This window comes from Meriones unguiculatus, chromosome 15, assembly GCF_030254825.1.
Source record: "Meriones unguiculatus strain TT.TT164.6M chromosome 15, Bangor_MerUng_6.1, whole genome shotgun sequence".
NCBI classification, from domain to species: Eukaryota; Metazoa; Chordata; class Mammalia; order Rodentia; family Muridae; genus Meriones; species Meriones unguiculatus.
Window position 1 is genome coordinate 19006198 of NC_083362.1, and position 21025 is coordinate 19027222.

Consider the following 21025-nt stretch of genomic DNA (forward strand, 5'->3'; position numbering starts at 1 on the left):
CTGCGTGTTTGAGGCCAGTCTAGCTTCTACAGTGAGTTACAGGACAGCCAGGGCTACATATTAAGAAAATCTCTCAAACAATGGGGAATGATAACAATGAACTCAGTATTGCTTGAAGTTTTAAAATGAAAACTAGTGATTGTAAAACAAGGCAACTGCACGGACTTTTATTTCCAACCAAGAGTGATACGTATATTAGAGATTGCAGAATTACCTTCCATTGTTAAACTCCCTGGTTTTGGGAGCAGCAGGGGCAGGTGCACAGTCAAAGGAAGCATAGAACATCCCTAAATATAGAATTGAGAGACCACTCCTCATTGTTTGCAGGTGACATGAGTGCTCTAGAAATATAGTTTCATTAATGAAAGTGATCTTTTGTTGTTATTGTTGTTGTTTATTATAAATGTGTGCCATATTGATAATATTTATGTTATGCTATTAGGAGAAATGGGAAGAATGCAGAATTACATGTAATATGATTTCTAAAATAGGTGGGGAGATGCAATTTCCAAATGATGCATTAGTTATAATTGTCTAGGGTAATACTTTGCATTAATTTTCATTCAGCTTATCCTGCTTTCTTATAGATTCTATAAATTATATATGAATAATGATGTTAGTATATAATATTAACAACTATATATGCATGCATAAATAAATTGACAGAGACTTGGTTTTAGTTCTTAGCCAATTTACTACTTAGAATGTCAACAGGGTACCAGTCATGTCTCTTCAATGCTACCTCCATTCTCGGGTACTCAGTACACCTCTTCTCCTTGTTCCGGTCTTAAAACTTTTCTTCGTACTTTGTGAGACCCTTCACACTCACTCAGATTGCCATATAGGCAGGTTGGGAAGAATGAGGATGATAAGGGCCAGGTGCCTAACAGTGCATGCTGTGTTGTTCTGATGGCCAGAAAAAAAAAAAAAAAAGGTGTACGAACAGTGGGAGACTTCTGGTTAATGTAAGGCAATCTATTTTATGTTTTGCACAGATAATTTTGAGTGGAGAGATAAGTTTAGAAGTAGGGAGCAGAGAGAAGACCACAGTAATGCTTTAAGCAAAGCAAACCGCAGGGCTTGAGGGTACAAGTAGACAGCAGGAAAGTGGAAGCTGCTCTTACGGTATAGGAAAGATGGGCTCTTTCACTATTCTGGATAATTTTAACCACCATCTTGACACAGCCTAGAATCGTCTGAGTCTTAACGTACGTATTGCCAAGGTCAAATTGTCTAGATGTATGTCGGTCCAATTACTGGGGACAGCACCATTCCTTGGGCAGGTGGTCCTGAGGTGTCTAAGAAGGCAGAGAAACAAGTCACCAAGTAAGTCAGCAAGTAGGGTTTCTCCTGTTTGTGCTTCAAGTTCCTGCTCTAGGTTTTGCCCTGACTTTAGTGTCCAGTAAGTGGACACTAAACCTTTTCCTATTCTAAGCTGATTTTGGTCAGAGTATTTCAACACAGCAACAGAGAGGAAATTAGAATGGAAATTGGAACTAAGCAAGTAGGATGTTGCTGTGATAAATCTTACGAGGTAGCTTCTTACACTGCTGGACTATTTTGTTGGAAGAGTGTGGAAGCATTTGGAACTTTGAGCTGGAAAAGCCATTGAGTGCTCAGAGCAGAATGCATCATTCTTGTGGAGGCTTGGAAGAAAGTGCTATGGAGCCAATTGGGAACTGTGGCATTTGGCTCATGAGGTTTCAGAACAACACCAAAAAAGAAGCTAGTGAAACATGGGACACGGGATATGTGTATATTTTGGCCATTTAATCTGTGTCTATTGATCAGTGCTAACCAGCACCACTGAGTAAAATCTGTACATCGCTGGGATAATAAGAAAGTGTTTTCTCAGAGTTAGCATAGATGTATGGTTCAAGAGAGGCTTCATTTCAAGATAACAAAAGAAATTGGAAAATAGTATCCACTTTACATGGATTTCAGCAAAAGCTAAATTCTGTTTTCTGTATTGATCACACATGACTCAGTAAAATACCCAAAAGGATATCAGGATCAGAGGTTAACATCTTATTTTATTTGAGCTTCATAAATGTGTTATTAAATTCTTAAATTAATGGCTAACATAAGGAATGTATTTGCCTTTCTATATTTTTAAATGACAGAAAATATAGATTTATATAGAACTGGTTTTTCTTTGCTCATTTCCTTTTTATTCCTCTCCCTTTTATCTTTTTTTTTTTAAACTACAATTTTGAGGCCCTTTTATTCTTGACTCTCAATGCTTTCTCCTTCACACTAGCCGAGCAACAAAGGTATGTTTTGGAGACCACTTGATTTTTCTACCTGAAATGAGCTGAGCTGAGAAAAAGCTGGAGAGAAACATGCCTTGGTCTCTGTATCTCAGAGTGCTGAAAGAATGGAATGTGATCATGTCAGGACAAAGACCGGAGAGAGAGAAGCTACTTCACACGGAAAGCCTGTTCACGTGAGAAACATGTTCCAGAAGCCATCTGCTAAGGAAAAAGGAACACTAAAAGCAATAAAAAGTCAGAGGGAAAAAGTTTCAAAGCAACTGAAAGGAGGCAAATAGCTCTTCAAAACAAGAAAGGAAATTGGAAAAAAAAATCATTCGGTAGAGAGCAAGAACATAGATTTCTTTAAAAAAACATATAAAACATTTTTAAAAAAATTTCTAGCAGAGAAGAATATTAGGCAATGCTTTATTACAGGCATAGGAACTACAAGCCAGGAGTGAGCAAAGATGATTGACTGTCATGGCAACCAGGAGGTGCCTGTGTCCACTGTGGAAAAGAAGAGGAGAGTTTCTCAAGTGAGGGTGGGAAAGTTACTTGTATTTTTCCCCCATATGATAAAGATTCCCAAGCCATTTGTATGGAAGGACTCTTTCTTCCCCTCTATTAAAACAATATTTGCTGCATAATGGACCAAGATAGGCTCTATTGTATATACACCTAATGGGTCACAACACAACTTACCATGTGAATTCAGCAACACTGGAGCTGACCTACCCCCTTACAGTAACACTATCTCACTGGTGACAGAAGGAAGATACAGTACTGGCCAATTATTCTAAACATTTCTAAAGGCTTACTTCTAATGCTGTATTTTATTATGTCCCAAGCCATCAGCAATTCTTCAACCCCACTTTGAGTTACACTGATAAGAAATATTTTTGCCTCTGTTGGTCTTGTTGTGGAGCTGCTGTCCCCTCCAGATCTTTCTATCTCTCCCTTCTTTCATAAGATTCCCTCCACTCTGCCCAAAGTTTGGCTATGAGTCTTAGCATCTGCTTTGATATACTGCTGGGTAGAGGCTTTTAGAGGCTATCTCTGGTAGGCTCCTGTCCTGTTCCCTCTTTTCTCCCACTTCAGATGTCTATCCTGTTTGCCTTTCTGAATGAGGATTAAGCATCTTCTCTAGGGTTCTCCCTGTTGTTCAGTTTCTTTAAGGCTATAGATTTTAGTATGTTTATCCAATATTATATGGCTAATATCCACTTATAAGTGAAAATATACCCTGTGTGTCTTTCTGCTTCTGGGTTACCTCACCCAGATATTTCCTAATTCCATCAATTTGCCTGAAAATTTCATGATTTCCTTGTTTTTAATTGCTGAGTAGTATTTCATTGTGTAACTGTACCACACTTTCTGAATTAGTGAGGGACATCTAGTTTGTTTCGAGATTCTGGCTATTATGAACAATGCTGCTATGAACATAACTGAGCAAAAATTTGGGCCTAGGGGCCCTGCAGAAACTGATGAATCAACCAAGGACTGTGTGTGGAGAGGACCTACCCCTACTCAGATGTAGCCATGGGCAGCTCAGTCTCCATGGCAGTTCCCTAGTAAGGGGAGCAGGAGCAGTCACTGGAAGGAACTGGTTGCCTGCTCTTGATCACCTCCCCCTGGGAGGTGCAGTCTTACTAGGCCACATAGAAAGGATCCAGGCAGTCTTGATTAGACCTGATAGGCTAGGGTCAGAGAGTAGGGAAGGATGACTACTGCTATCAGTGGACTAGGGGAAGGCTGTGGGATGGGGAGGAAGAGTGAGTAGAACTGGGAAGAGATGGGGGGGGGGGGCTACAGGTAGGATACAAAGTGAAATTGTAATAAATAGTAATAATAAAAAAACTTTTTTAAAAAGTAATATTTTGACTTTATTCTAGGTTTGTTGAGAAAGTTATAAGAGCAGGGTTTTCAAAAGCTAAGAAAAAGAGAAAATTTGTATTCTGAATCATGAACAAGAACAGAGAAAACAGAAACAAACAAACAAGCAATGATACTGGAGGGCGGCAAGGACAGAGTATATAAATTTATTGTAATAACATGTAAACTGTAGTTTAAATGTTTAAAAATGGAAATATATATATATATATATATATATATATATATATATATATATGAGTTTCTTAGATATTGAGAGTAAACTTAGGAGGTGAAGAGATAATCAATGGTGATACAGTTTTTATTTGAACTATCTGTGTGGATTCACATTTTGAGATGGGGAGGGAAGGCTTGGCATGGACATAAAAATGGTGGAATCAATAGATTAACTTTGATTATGTTTAATATGAAATTTTTACAAGTGGAACAAATGCATTTAAGACAAATTTTATATGTTCAGGTGGTTATCCTGTAGTGGGATTAATATAAGAATTTTTAGGAACTCAAGAGAAGGTTTGGTGAAGTATCCCAAAAGCAGAAAGACACATATGGTATATACTCACTTATATAGACCTATAAGATAGGATAAACATGCTGAAATCTATACACCTAAAGGAGATAAACAAGAAAGAGGCCCCAGGGTAAGATGATCAATCCTCACTTAGAAAGACAAATGGGATGGATATTGGATATAGGAGAAAACAAGCAACAGGACAGGAGCCTACCACAGAGGGCCTCTGAGAGACTCTACCTACCAGTGTATCAAAGCATATACTAAGACTCATAACCAAACCTTTGGCAGAGTGCAGGAAATCATAAGAAAGAAGGGAGAGTTAATATGACCTGGAGAGGACAGGAGCTCCACAAGGACCAAATATACCTGAGCACAGGGTTCTTTTATGAGACTGTTTCTCCAACCAAGGACCATGTATGGAGATAACCTAGAACCTCTGCTCAGATGTAGCCCATGGTAGCTCAGTATCCAAGTTTGTACCCTAGTAAGGGGAACAGGAACTGTCTCTTACATGAACTCAATGATTGGCTCCTTTACCTCCCCCCCAACCCCGAGGGAGGAACAGCCTTGCTAGGCCACAGAGAGGACATTGCAGCCAGTTCTGAAGATACCTGATAAGATAGGATCAGATGAAAGGGGAGGAGGTCCTCCCCTAGCAGTGGACTTGGAAAGGAACAGGGAGGAAATGAGGGAGAGAGGGTGGGATTGGGAGGGAATGAGGGAGGGGGCTATGGCTGGGATACAAAATAAATAACCTGTGATTAATATTAAAAAAATAAAAATTAAAAAAAATGAATGAAAAAAAAAGAAGACCACCACTCTTCCAAAGGACCCAAGCTCAGCTCTGAGAACATCTATGGTGGCTCAGAACCATCTGTAACTCCAACCCGAGGGGATCTAAAACTCTCTTCTGGCCCCAGAAGTACCAGGCATGGATGTGGTGCTCAGACATACAGGCAGGCAAAACACCTATACATATATAATTAAAAACAATGAAAAATAGATAACTTATTTCCCTGATCCCAAGTTATATATAATATTAACAGTGACTTTGACGATCTAATGGGTTGTTCTGATGCTCAGACTCTTAACCAACAGTTAGGTCTCTGTTGCCAGCCAGAAGCTGCCCTTAAGTGGATAAATGACCAAGTAAGAACAAAGGGTTCCAAATATATGGATCCCAGCTGAACAGTGTCACACACACACACACACACACACACTCTCTCTCTACCAATATTTATATAAACTTCAGATTAGGAAGAAGTAGAGTGAATTTGGAGTTAGACTACAACATAAGTCCAGAGTTGAACTGAGGTGATCGGGATGTTAAAGTTTCTTTGGAAATACCTTAGCTTATGGAAGAAAGTGCCCAAAACAGAAGACAGAGAAAAGCCAGCAACTTCTTTAGAGTTTCAGAGAATAATCTCTGGCTTCCCACTCATTGCCTTCCAAGGTCACAAAAAATATGACCCCAGTAATATTCCTGGTGAAGTCTGGAAAGCACAATGGCAGCTGAATTCTCAGTTGGCTGGTAAGAACATGCAAACTGTCTGAAGAGTATCTTATTGACTGCGAATTCTCTTAAGGGCACATGAACCAGGATTGACTTAGTAGTATCTTAACCTCCTGCTCAGTTTTACACTCTCCAACTTTATGTAAATTACATTCTGTTACACAGTAGGACACTTGTTCATTTTTGGATCAGTTTTCACTTCAGACCTGGCTTCTGCCTAAGATAGTATCTGCTTGCCTCCTGCTTCATGCAAAGTTTGTTTTATAAATCTGTCTCTAGAACTATCCCTTTTACCTGGAAGTCAGATTTCATTATCATTCCTTTAAGCTTGAGTCTTGATGGAAATGGGTAAACAGAACAGAAAGTATATTTAGTTTTGAAGACCACAGAAATAATTTCAAACTCTGCCCATTGGTATGATAGATCACCTTTAATGCAATGGTTCACAACCTTCAGGAGTCAAATGACCCCCTTATCACAGGGGTAGCCTACAACAATTGAAAAACAGGTATTTATGATTTGTAACAGTATCGAAATTACAGTTATACAGCTGTAATTCTCATTTCAGAAATGAAAATAATATGTTGAGGTCATCACAACATGAGGATCTGAACTGAAGGGTCACAGCATTAGGATGGCTGAAAAAAAAAACAAAAACCAATGTTTTAATCCATATCTCTTCAAGGAAAGTCACTTTCTTCATTTTCTCTAGTTTCTATATTCTGTGGTGCTGTTAGCACATAAGAAAAAACTGAGTTATTTTATTGGGAATAGAACCTTGAAAAACATAATTTGCTTTTAGGCCACCAGTTTCTCAGAACAGTCAAAGCATATCCTTAAGGAATACATCACGTCACGCTTGAAAAATTTAAATATGACAAATTCTTCACTTTGAAAACTGAGGGTTGACAGAGGCCAACAGCTTCAACTTCAGATGGGATGACAAGAGCCAGTACTAATTACTGGTAAATATTTAGACGTTTCTTTTTTTCCCCATTGAGTCTCATGAGTGTGGTAAGGACTTCCACAGTGAAATTACTGTGCACAACACAATGCAGTCTTTATTCTGATTTTTCTCAGAAAACACAGTTACAAAAGTAAGATTCTGATCAAGGTAATAGCTAGTAGATTTGTTAGTTCCTGGGTTTTAATGCTCACGGTTTATCTATTTATGTTAGTACTTTATTTTTTTTTAATTCTTATATGTGGGGAAAATCCTTCCAAAATATATTGTGGGGTCTCTTTGTATGTATTTCCAAAAAAAAAATTATACTAGATGTAAATATGTCTGTGGGCACAGCTAGATTCTGCTGAGCTGGTATCTAGCTAGGGTCTGCACGGCTATTATCCCTAATGCACTGACTGAGCCACGTAGTAATAACTCAGTCTGCTTCATTCTTTCTAAGCCAATCTTCAAACCCACTCCATCAATTTTTGTGTGTGACTAGCGTGAGTTTCTGTCTCTTGATAAAACTGCATGCTTTTACTGCATCTGGGTCCCAAAGCAGTTGGTGCTGTTTGTTAAATCTGCACCGAGATTTAAAATATTGGTTATCAATACTTCGCAGTTGTTATTGCTAAGGAATGAGATTCTTTATTGTCAGACCAGTTCTCCAGATCTAAACCAGCAGATTTTGAAGGAGCTGCTGAAGACTTCAGTGCTGTAGTGATTTTTTTCTCTCTAATCAACGTAACAATAACAACACTATAGAATGAATAACATTGATAACATCTCCAGAAGGCTACATGACATTTGTAAAGTAGGTGTGGGTTCTTTTGTTAAAATAGAGCCAGTAGATCTTTGGATTTCATAAGTAACCTAGTCAGGAAGCATCACGGAAATCAGGAAACACTCTTATCCTGGAAATTTTAGCCTGGAGCACGCTTTAATTTTTTTTCAATATTTATAGTCAATCACATATACAGAGAGAGAGAGAGAGAGAGAGAGAGAGAGAGAGAGAGAGGTGAATTATGGGGTCTTTTCTATATTTTGTGGATTAAAGAGATAAAAAAACATATGCATGTTCTTTTAGTAGGGAAATAGGCATGCAAACAAGAATAATTTGTGTGCTAATGTTTGGGAAATCATATGTAAGAGACAGTGATTATTCTATTGTCTGTTTGTTTTTAAAAATAGATGATCAATTTTGCCTGGGAAAAATAGAATCATGGAATATCCATATCAAAAAAGCATGGTAGATTTGTATCACGAAGGATTTCTGTAGACAGAACAGATAAGAAAGATTTGTGAGACAGAGAAGATTTAATTTAAATGGTATAGGGATCAGGCAGAAGTGCGTTCTTTTTCCCTTCATGTTCTCTACCGCTCTCTTTTCATAGTGACTCTAATCATTAAGGGAACACTCACAACTTACAAGGCACCATCAGGTTCACAGATAACAGTCAGTCTGAGGAGTGGCATTTTGTGCTAAAAGCAAAGAAATAACAAATGATGTGATGAGGCATAATTTTATTCCTGAATCATAAATATTTTTGTGCTAGAAAAAAACCCAGAAAGTCAATATTTCTTAGGAAAGGATAAGTTTTTTTTTGCGGGGGGAAGGGGAAGGGTACCAACTTTTATAAATGTATAAATTTTAAAGACAAATTATACATAGAAAGCATTACACAAAATTTCCAAGTTATTTATATAACTGTTATGAGGTAAATAAATAATAAGTACCCATTCTCTGGGAACATAATTAGATTATAGTCTGTCACTGTATTTACAAGATGTTCCAGAATAAGTCCATCAGAATAAGATAAGAAATGGTGTAATCTTTAAATGTCAAATATGTTGGAGAGGAATGATTACATGAAAATGATTCTGTGATTCCTCTTAATTATTACACTAGTTGGAGGATTTTCATTTAATATTGTTTTAATTACAATTTCTTTTGAAAAAGAGAGGTACTGCCATGAGATGAAAGGTGAATCAGTGCCTCCAAAACAACAGCAGCACATGACAACACGCAGCAAAATAACAACATAGTCCTATGGTTTTTGTACCTTAATGATGACTTCTGAGATTTATCTGCATTAAATGATCCTTAATAATTAGGATATAAACAAAGTCATTTTAACAGGCTCAAATTCTTGATGAGATTAGTTATTCAACAAACATTGTCCTTTCCCTGCCTATGGGTCTCTTCTTATTTCTGACATTGTTAAAGCTGATTTTCTTTAACATTCTCCTATGACACAGACCAACAGGGGAATCAGTTCTATTAAAGAAGATCTTTAGGATGAAATCAACTGTGGAATGTTTTACAAATGTGGTTCAATAAACTCCATATAATTTCAAAAGAAAATGATGCATACAGGAGCATCTTGGGAATTAGCATAAAAACACTGTTTCACTTAGACTCATGCAAGAAGGCCCTTTGGGAGAATAGGACTACTTTCAAATAGCCTGACTGAGGGAGAAAAAAAAAATCTCTTACTGGGGTTCTAAAGAACAAAATTTGCATATTAATAGAAGATTAAAGTGCCCATCAAGTATTCTGAAGCAGTTACTTTCTCTCGTCGGTTTTGTTCCTCACATAAACATCTTTCATAATAAAAAGAAACTTGTGCCTTTGCTATTTCAATGAGTCTCCAAGGTTTCCTGTTACAATAGGACAGATTTTTGAAATGTCTAAAACCCTTGAAGAAAGCTCTTTGGAATTTTATTTATCAGTACAATGAAAGGGTTACTTTTAGAAAAAAAAAATAGAACAATTCAGAAGAAGGACATATCAGGAAATGGTCTGTGAGGAAGACCCTTCCACCAAAAGGGAAGTGGGGTGCGAAATCAGATATAAAATACGCACACACAGTAATAAATAAGTGAAAACCCAAATCCTCCTCTAGTAAGTAAAATGTACTCTAAAATAAGAATAGAAGTCCTGTCTAGGCGAAAGGACAAGGAGGGAAAAATAATAGTTGAAGGTGCAAGGTAATCCTCCAGCAACCTCAAGAAAGCTGTGTGCTAAATACATTTATTGCTACATCATTTCCCAGGTTTGTTTCTGAGAACATTGCAGGGAAACGGTTGCAGTGAAATGTAGGTCTGTTCCTTAGGAAACCCCACAAAAAATCCAGAGATGTAGTTGAAGTATCAGATAGCATAAAGCAAGATTAATGAAACAATTGTAATTTGAGAAAATTGCTGATTCATGTTTGGGGCAGGAACTAAAAGCCAGCATTTATTTAAAGTCTGAGCATATATGTTGTCCTATAAAACAAAATGCACACTATCCCTGCACCAGCTCCTCTGTTTCCATTTTTTGTTTTGTTGCTGTTTTTCTTTTTACAGCTGTCCTCACATTCAAAGATGTGCTTTTTCTGGAGTTTGACGAGAAGTGGCCGTAAGCAGTCACATGGAGCATGGATTCTTTCCCGCCCATTGATTTTAATATAAACGGTTGCTATTTTTCAGATGAATTCTTTAAGCTGGACAATTTACTTTTTGAAGTACAGCATCCATCTGCCTCTTCAATTAAGAACGTGTGGGATAAAAATGAATCCTCGGTGGCTTAGCTTTTCACACTGTCTCAGGGCCTTAGACGTGAGGTAACCATTTCCATTATGATTAAGCCGCGGTTCTCTTTCTATGACTGTATTATGTACACCCATAGCTTGACCCGATAGTCCTCACAATGGACTTTTGTGTGTCTGCGAGGTCCTGCTTTCCTGCTTTCAGTTACCAGGCTCTCTCACCGCAATGACAAAGAGGCACAGAGAAGTTGAGGACAACAGATTCAAGAGTTTTGGAAAATCCCCTCACGTGGAGCATGCCTTCTCGCTCAAGCTGGAGATGCTCGCTAAGCTACCCACGCGTGGTTCTCAGCCTCTCTAGGCCCCTTCTCAGCATCTCCACATCTCACTGCCAAGGCTTGAGTCTGGAGAGAGCCCATGAGCCTCAGCTCCAATGTGTGGATGCCAGCTTCCAGAACAGCTGGAAAACTCTTTCTTCTTGATCTTCAGTCCCTGGACTGTCTTTCCCTGGTGCAAATGTCTGCATAATTACCCTGGTTTTGAGACATGAAATGCTTTCAACTGCATTGTCATAAAACAAAAAAGAAAAAAAAAATGAAGACACTGAGTGGGAGGAGGAAGAAGGTCCCTCCCCACCATAGCTTTCTAATCCCTTTCTAGTCTTTCTAATCCCTTGGATCCTGTTCATTACTTAATAGAACAGAGATTGATAATTTGAAGAGTTCAGCCATCATAGCCAAAGTCCGACTGAAGGTGACCTACCTGGTGTTATCAGAAGGAAAGGAACAAAATGATCACCCCACAAATGGCCCTAATTCTTCAAAGTTGCTCAGCAGGAAATACTGTTTTATTTTACCACAATCATTAGCCTTATTTCAGCAAAATTCTCATTATTTCTTCATGAATTAGAATGAGTGAACTATAATATAATATAAAATGACAAGAAATACAGCAATTTTATAAAGAAAATGACTACAAATCAGTTATAATTATTCTGGCAAACATCTCAAATGATTTGTGAAATACCAAGGGGACTTGATTCTGCATCTAACTTGGATTTGAGCCTGTTGGCTGCTGACAGCTGCTTGAATGCTCCCTTCTTTTTCCCTGCAGGCATCATTTTCTTGTAGTTTTTCCTCTCTTTCTGATCACTTGATATCTGTCGTCACTTATAGACTGACTAGTATATTACACACAATGACCATTAAGATTATCTGGTGCTCTGAGCTCTTCATGGCAAAGACGGACATTCGATAGCCGATAGGGAAGGTTACACATTGAAAATGAGCTCACTTTGGGACTGTTTACAGCCATATTTGCCACATGAGATTTGAGCTACCTGGTAACATTTCAGGTTTTCCAGGTTCCTAAGTTGTCTTATTTCTTAAACTATTTATCTTGCATCATTGTCATTAATTTGGTGATTATTATCTCCCTCTATGTGCAGCTTCTCAGACTTAGCATATGATTTTTTTCCTCCTCACTGAACACGTCTATGAAGATGTTCACACAAAATCCCAAAGAAACAGGAGTTTAAAACACTGTTTATGAAACCTGCTCCTTTTCCTGAATCTCACAATTAAAAAGAGAAAAACAGCAACAACAACAAAAAAATCTCATAAGTTTTAGCCAAACCAGTTTCTTCATTTTTTTTCTTTCCACGCCTTCAGCCAAAAAAGTGATGGAATCCTATAAAATATCTGGTACTTTTCCTCTGTATGGGCTCTAGTTTACTTCTTCATACCTGTTTCCTTAGTTCTGGTTCTGTTTACTTCAGGGCTGAGACTCTTTACATTTTTATTATTGTGATATGTAACAATGTATGTTTATTGTGGAATATCTGGAAAACATAAAAATCTAAGGGAAGAAATAAAAACTAATATATCACCATGAACAAAAAACCATTTGCTTAGAACATTTCTTCTAGCATATGTTTATTAAACATTAAAATATTATCATTGTGTTCTTAATGGTACTTAATAATTTTCTTTTCCTTACTAGGTCATTAACAGTTTTTCACATAATGATGTTTCTCTATAATATGGTATCTAATGTCTGCTTGGGGCTTCATTACAAAGATGTTCTTCAATTTGATCACTCCCCTATTGTCTACAGAAAATGCTTTGAATCTTTGCACACTTAAGTCAAATTGTATACATAATTAGCTTTTTGAGAATATATTTATTCCCCAGAGTACTAGCATTTTCAGAATTCACTTTTTGGGAAAAGATAATGTTTTCTTATAATAAAATGAATAGGTATTTTTATAAATAGATAAATATATTTTTATAAATAAATGGAAAACAGGTAAAATATTTTTATCTATCATTATGTAAATGTGGATGTCTTCTTAACCAAATCAATTCATTTATTTCCTTTAATTTTTTTAAATAAATACTCTTAGATTTGAATTATGATAGGGGAGGACCTCCTTCCCTTTCATCTGACTTGGAAAGGGGCAGGAAGGAGATGAGGAAGGGAGGGTGAGATTGGGAGGGAATGAGGGAGCGGGATACAGCTGGGATACAAAGTTAATAAACTAACTAATATTAAAAAATAGAATTATGAATTATTTTGACATTTTTTCACACAGTAATTGTTATTAAGTTTTATTTTAAAATTAACTTGTTTAACCATCCATTTAAAGATGTACCAATGAGTTTCTTGTGGGTTTTCTTTTCGTTTATTTTAAAATTCTTTTTTGTTTTTTCTGGTATGTTTTTTGAAAAGGGAAAAAAGTCATGGAATTGCATATATGGGGTTATGAGGATGATTTTGGGGGACAGGAGGAAGGGTGAACCATAATCATAATATATTGAATAAAAATTGATTTTTAATTAAAAGAAATCTTTACAACAAAATAAAACCCATGTTTTGTCATAAAAAACATAAAGTTGTGCCTATTAGTGTTCTTAAATAATAAAATATATTAAAAACACATTACAGAATATTTCCAGAATCTACCCTCTAAGTGTTTTTTTTCTTTTTGCCTTGTATTTGAGGGTGCACATCAGTTCCAACTGTCAGGTAATGGATTCACCCTGTTTCCAGTTCACCTTCACTTTATATTCATATTCTGAGGAAGACTTTTGTGAACTGAGATAGATGAATCCTCATTTTTTTGTCTTTTCACATTAACCTTTTTCATTTAAATGTACTAATACAAATAAAAGAGTTTTGAGTATACAGCAGAGCTGGAGAGAACTGGAGTGCCAGGTTTATGATCAAATTCTTCATCACAATTTTATGAATGCTGGAAGAAAAATCAGTCTCCTACATCAGAGCTCAACTGACATGATGGTGGTAGCTAGTATCTCAGGTGCAGAGGGCAAGATTGCACAACATATTGAGCATTTCAGGAAAAGAATCCCGAGGGTGTCTATCTATCTATCTATCTATCTATCTATCTATCTATCTATCTATCTATCTATTACAATTTATTTGCATTTATCCCAGCTGTAACCCCCTCCCTTGTCTCCTCCCAAGCACACCTACCCTCTTTCTTTTTCCCCCTTCCCTAGTCCAAATATGGTACTATGCCTTTTGAGAAAACACGCCCTTCCTCCTTATCCCTGCCCTAGGATGACTACAAAACAGTTCTTTGATCTTTCCTGAAAATAGATCATATAGTCTCATATCATAAGCATCTTCCCCAGACTAAAGAAAACAGATGTTCTTTTCTCTGGTAATGCAGAGACATAGGGAACCGATGGAGTCCATCCATCTTAGGACTTTCCCCTGTTTTTGACCAATGTAGTTCACCAAACCTTGTGTAAAGTATACAGCTTTTGCCAGGTGCTGTGGGCACAATCCTGTTATACCAGCACTTGGGGAAGCACAATCAAATGGATCTCTGTGAGTTTGAGGACAGCCTGATTTACAAAGTGAACCCAGGACAGCCAAGGCAACTCAGAGAAACCCTGCCTAGAAAAAAAAATGCAACCTTCCTCAATTCTTTGGGTCTTAATATTTCATACCTTCCATGACATAAAAAGCTTATATTTGACATATTGGCCTGTTCCTTGACTTTCTTACGTGTATGATACTTTCCTATTTCCAATCAGTATATTTATTGAATATGAATTTTGATAGTGTAAATTGTCCTATAGTAAGAAAATATGAACCTCAATAGGTAAAAAACAAATTCTGATGATATTTATCTGCAAAGACAGTTTTTTTTTCTTTTCAAATATTCTTTTAGTATTTATTTTCTGTTTTTTTTTTTTTGAGTATGTGGCATGAACATGTTTTTTTCATCTTACTTACTTTTCTCTTTCAACAGTTAACATTTGGTGTGTATTTATTCATTACTTCCCTAAAGCTCTGTATTGGGGGGTGGTGCCAATTTTATGCAATGAGTCCTGTGAGAGTCCTGCAAGAGTCAACTCACAGAAAACTGTCTGTGTTGTGAACTGACTGAGACTCAAGGGATTAAAATCTACAGCTATAGCTTTACAGTTATTTTCTCTAGTGCTGACGCTTCCATACAATGCAGATAGTTTAAACTGGTATATCATAGCTACACTTGTGCTGAGTTCCTAGATTTCTGAATGGTGTGTGTGTGTGTGTGTGTGTGTGTGTGTGTGTGTGTTTGTGTGAAGTTCCATGGTACACATAGGGAAGTCAGAAGACAACTTTAGGAACTTGGTTCACTGAGAGTCTCTTTGTCTCTATTTTTAAATTATTTTACTTTATTAATTACAGTTTATTCACTTTATATCCCAGCTGTAGCCCCGTCCCTATCCCCTCCCAATCTCACCCTCCCTCCCTCTTCTTCTCCTATGCCCCTCCCCCAGTCCATAGATAGGGGAGGTCCTCCTCCCCTTCTATCTGACCCTAGTCTATCAGGTCTCATTAGGACAGGCTTCTTCGTCTTCCTCTGAGGACTGGTAAGGCTGCTTCCCCCTCAGGGGAGGTGATCCAAGAGCAAGCCCATGAGTTAATGTCAAAGATGGTTCCTGGTCCTATTATTGGGGAACCCTCTAGGATACTGAGCTACCTTGGGATTCTTCTGTGCAGGGGTTCTAAGTCATCTCCATGCATGGTCCTTGTTTGGGGTATCAGTCTCAAAAAAGACTCCTGTGCCCAGATTTTTTGGTTCTTTTGCTCATCTTCTGGAGCTCCTGTTTCCTTCAGGTCTTTCTATCTTCCCCTTCTTTCATAAGATTCCCTGCACTCTGCCCAAAGTTTGGTTATATATCTCAGCATATGTTTTGATACCCTGCTGGGTAGAGTCTTTCAGAGGCCCTCTGTGGTAGGCTCCTGTCCTGTTCCCTGTTTTCTCTTTCTTCCGATGTCTATCTCATTTGTCTTTCTGAATGAAGATTGAGCATCTTACCCAGGCTTCTCCTTCTTGCTTAGCTTCCTTAGGTGTACAGATTTTAGTATGATTTTCCTATATTATATGTCTAATATCCACTAATAAGTGAGTATATACTGTGTATGTCTTTCTGCTTCTGGGATACCTCATTCAGGATGATCTTTTTTAGATCCCACTATTTGCCTGCAAATTTCATGATTTATTTGGTTTTAATTGCTAAGTAGTATTCCTGAATGTCTTCTTGAAAGCACTTAGTGCTGTGAATTTTCCTCTTATCACTGATTTCATTGTGTCCCATAATTTAGGTATATTGTTTCTTCATTTTCATTGAATTCTAAGAATTGTGTAAATGTACCACAAATTCTGTATCCCTTCCTCAACTGAGGGACATCCCCTTGCTGACCAATATTAAAACGATAGTTAAGAGGCCAAGGAAATGGTTCAGCTGGCAGAAGCACTTGCCTCTCAAGCAGATGACCCTGAAGAAGGAATTCAATACTGAAGATCTGAAGTATGTTCCTAGAACCTGTGTTGGAATGAGAATGTTCTGATCCTTCTTGGATACAAGACCCCTTACTCCAGGATTTTGCCAAATGACTTACTCAGACCTACCCAGGAATCAATGGCTCTCTAAGCCAATAAGATGATCCAACTGTAGACCAGGGAGGCAGCTGCTCTCTAAACACATTGAAGTTTTCCTCCCAGTGACTGGAGACATTGTTTTCATGGTCAACTTTATGTCTGGCTTTATGTCCTATAAATAGCTCTGTCTTCTCCATGCCAGCAACAAGCCCTGCTGTGCACCAAACCCTATGGTAGGCCCACTATTTGAGTTACTTTTTCTGCATTTCTTTTCCTTACAAAGAAGGAAAGAGTGAATAGTTAATGTCACCATCAGATTTTATGAGGTACCCATGAAGCACAAGTCACAAACTGGGTATTCGAGGAGGAAGGTAGATGGTTTCATTTTCACTGTAGTCTTTAGTTTTGTCAATATGGTAGAGACAATTTAGATTAACATTAAAGTATTAATGCAAACTGCATTTTTGAAGTGTCTATTACCTGTCTCATCCTATTTATCACAGCTTAAAAAAATAAGGACTTTCCTGGCTTATAAAGCTGAAAGTACCGATGAAGCAGGGATGGAGGTCTGACTGCCCTAATCTCAAAGCTCTCTTGAATAAGTTCCCCTGTGAGAAGCTTTAGTCTTTGATTCCTCCTGAAAGAGTTTAACACAGCGATGCTATGCTCTTCGCTCCACATGTTTGCATGTATTTTCTAACTTAAAATTTGATATTCTTCATTTTTTTCTGTCACGATTTTAGCCACATGTTAAATAAGCCATTTCATTAAAGGAGATTAGCTTCATAATGTAAGAATCTAAAATTACATTTACATAAATTCATTGTCTGAGTTCTCACGCTTTTACTTGACTATTTTGTAACTGTATAGCTAGTAAAATACAGAGAAAGAAAGGCTTCTCCCTCTGTGGTTCACTTGATATTTTCATTAGTAAAATTTATTTTTTAAAACTCTTAGTGTCGACGTAGGGTATAAAAATTTATCTTGATTATGAAGAAGAGGATTTTTGCTTATAAGTCTCCAAAGTACTGATTATCAGAGGGAGGGAGGGTAGGGTTGGAAGGGGATGAGGGAGGGGGGATACAGCTGGCATACAAAGTGAATAAACTGTAATTAATAATAAATAAATAAAATTTAAAAATATTTATTTATTGGATGTGCCCTCACGCAGGCATGCACTTTAGTATGCATTTATGCACCAGATGGATGCAAGACTCTGTGGAGGTCAGAAGGGGGAATTGGATCTCATGGAATGGGGTTACAGGTGCTTGTCAGTCACCTGTGGATGCTGGGAAATTACCCCGGGGTTTCTGCAAGAGCCTTAAGTGCTGTTGCTGAACCATCTCTTCTGCATCAGATTACCTTTATTCGTCATTTTATCTGTTTCCTATTTATAGATGCCAATTTGTATCTATTAAAATTTACAATTTCTAGTAATGTCTTTCTGTCACTAGGCTCTTATTTTTCTTTTTTCTTTTTTTTTCTCCCTTTTGGTTCTTTTTTTTTTTTTCCTTAAACATCAGTTTTAAAGAAGGCATGGTATTTCATTTAACCACGACCATATTGAGTGTATTTTAGATTCTTTCCATATTTTTCTTATTTTAAGCAAAACTTTCATGGACATTGCTTTTTAGACACAGCTGTAATTCTTTCCTTGGGGTAAGTTTCTTAAGAGGGAATTGCTGGATCAAAGAGAAGAGGCTATGTGTGACTTTTGCTGTGTGTTGCTCATAAGCCCGCTGCAAAGATGTGGCAGACTTCTCCCCGCCCCCCATCAGCAGCTGTCTGATGAACTGGAAGGTACATTATAAGGTCCCCAGTGGCACTGCTGAACCTGGAGCTGTGGTGTTGTAGATTACCAAGGATATCAAGCCTGGACGACAGGAAAGCTGTGCACTAGTCCCGGTAAGCACAGGGTGATTATTCCTCAATTTCATTTTCCCCACTGTGTGCGTCTCAGCACTCGCACTAAAGAAGCGCGCTGTGTTGTCTAATTTTATGGCAACTTGACACAAGCTATAGTCATCCGAGAGAAGAAAACCTAAGTTGAGAAAATGCCACCATAAGACCAAGTAGCAGGCAAGCCTGTGGAGGCTTTGTTGTTGTTTGTTTTTGTGATTAATGTGTGATCGACTAGCCCATTGTGGGCACTCCCACCTTGGGACAATTGTCCTTGGTTCAGTTGAAGACAAAACCAAATAACAACAACAACAAAAACAGGCTGAGCAAGCCAGGGGGAGCAAGCCAGTAAGCAGTACTCCTCCATGGCCTTTTCAGCAGATCTTGCCTCCAGGTTGCTGCCCACCAATTTGAGCTCCTGCCTTGCTTTCCCGCAGCAGACTGGGATGCGGGACATGTAAGCCAAATAAACCTTTCCCTCCCCAAACTGCTTCTCACCCTTGTGTTTCACCCCAACCACAGTGACCCTAACTAAGATACACACGTTGACTGTCCCGAGTACACGTGCATGCGTTAAGTTACACAGAAATAGACTCACGTCAGTGCTTGAGCGAAGTTTAGTTTGTTTTCCGGCAGTGCTGTCCTGTTACATATGATGAGCATGAAAGGGCTCCGCTGGCTTAGAGTGAATCGCCTCAGGCTAAAAAGAAATTCTGCAGGGTTCAGTTGGACTTCAAGTGCTGAGCCGATCTGAATTGGCTTGTTGAACCAGAGGGTGAGATTTGTAAATCAAAACATCAAAATTAAAAAGGGGGAGATGGGGAGGAGGGAAGGGCACATCCTATGCATGACAAAGAAATTAAGAAATAGCAAACAGTTATATATTTCTAACCATGTTCTAATGTCTATTTTGACAGTTTTCTCAAAAAAGTGTTTTAGTAAATGTTATTTTTTCTATTTTAATCTAGTTAATTCACGTCTAAAGCACATGCATTTGTAATTCATAAAATATTGTCTATTCAAATCAGTAGTTTGTTCTAACTCTTGCCCAACTACTCTGTGATTAGTTTCTCAATTAAAAAAAATTCCTGTTTATGAGTTTTTTTGTCCACATATATGTCGATGTACTGCATGCATGCCTGGTGTCCAGAAGCCAGGCGAGTATGTCAGAAGCCTGGAACCAAAGTCACATGTGGCTTGGTTGCTGGAAATTGAACCCAGGTCTTCTGGAATAGCAACAGTGTTCTTCATTGCTGTGCCCTTGCTCTGGTCCCTAGCCTCTGGATTTAGTAATGACTTTTTTTCCCCCCTAAAATACTATAATCTGTATTTTTGGTTTATGGTAAAGATGAGTAATTTGATTTTGTGATGTTGCATAAAAGGGCCCACAATTTAAATATATGACATTTTATCGTGGACATGTCTAGTCTTTAAGGTGAGCATAAAATGTCAGTTATATCCTTGGGGCATTTAAGAATTCATGACACAGTTGCTATATCTTGTATCACAACTGCACTGTATCGCTGACTATCTTCTCCACAGCTGAACGTGGCCAAGTGTAAAAAGTCAGGCACTGGGGCAGCTGTGCTTAGGTGAGATGTCTCTGAGATGAAAAGATACCAGGGAGGCCTTTTATTTAAGTCACATTTACTGTTTCTACCAAACCAGGAGCCTGTCACTTAACACGACTGCTAGCAGAGTCGGCCTTGAACAGCCCGAGCGTGTTACACAGTCACGCCTCTGTCCATTAGGCTACAGCGAGGCGGGGGCGAGTCTGCAGGAAGCTGCACTTTAGGTGGCAGGATAAGTCTGGGCCAATTATCTTCATTGCAATAAAAGCCAGGATATTTCTTCAAAGCCGGAGTGTTAACTGAACAGTGGATAATTTAGCTGTTAATAGCACCTACTCCACAGGTGTAGAGACACGAGGTTCCACGAGGAACTACTGATGTAAGCCAGAGCTCAAACCCAGGTATGCAAATGCAGCCCCACACTCCTGTTCGTTATTGTTCTCTTCTGTGAGTACGCCAGTTCGACAGCCACAAAAGGACAGTGTTTGAGAGTTAAGGAAGACAACGTTGTAAAGTTAAACTAGGGCTACGTTATGGAGTCTTAAAAATTCTCACTTGTAATTTTTCAGACCTGTTTCATCTTGTGGAGATAACTGCCAGATTAACGTCACATCCTCTGTTCCCCAGCTCGCTTGATAATAAGAATTATATGGGTCTAGTTAAACGGATCCTGGATGAAATTTATGATTCATGAAGTTAGGCAGGAATCTTCAATCTGCTTTTTTTTTTTTTTTTTTTTTTTTTTGAGACGAGGTTTCTTTGTGTGGCTTGGCTGTCCTGGAACTCACTCTGTAGACAAGGCTGACCTTGAACTTAGAGATCTGTCTTTCTTTGCCTGCTGAGTGCACGAATCATCTCCTTTCTTCCAATCTGAATCTTTATGATGAGTTTCATGCTGTTCTTTGAAGAGTATGTCTGAGAAACTGGCTAAGTATTTTTCTAGCTACTTAATAGGAATCCCATCTATTTAGTTTGGAACAATGCATTAGGCAATTCTAATGA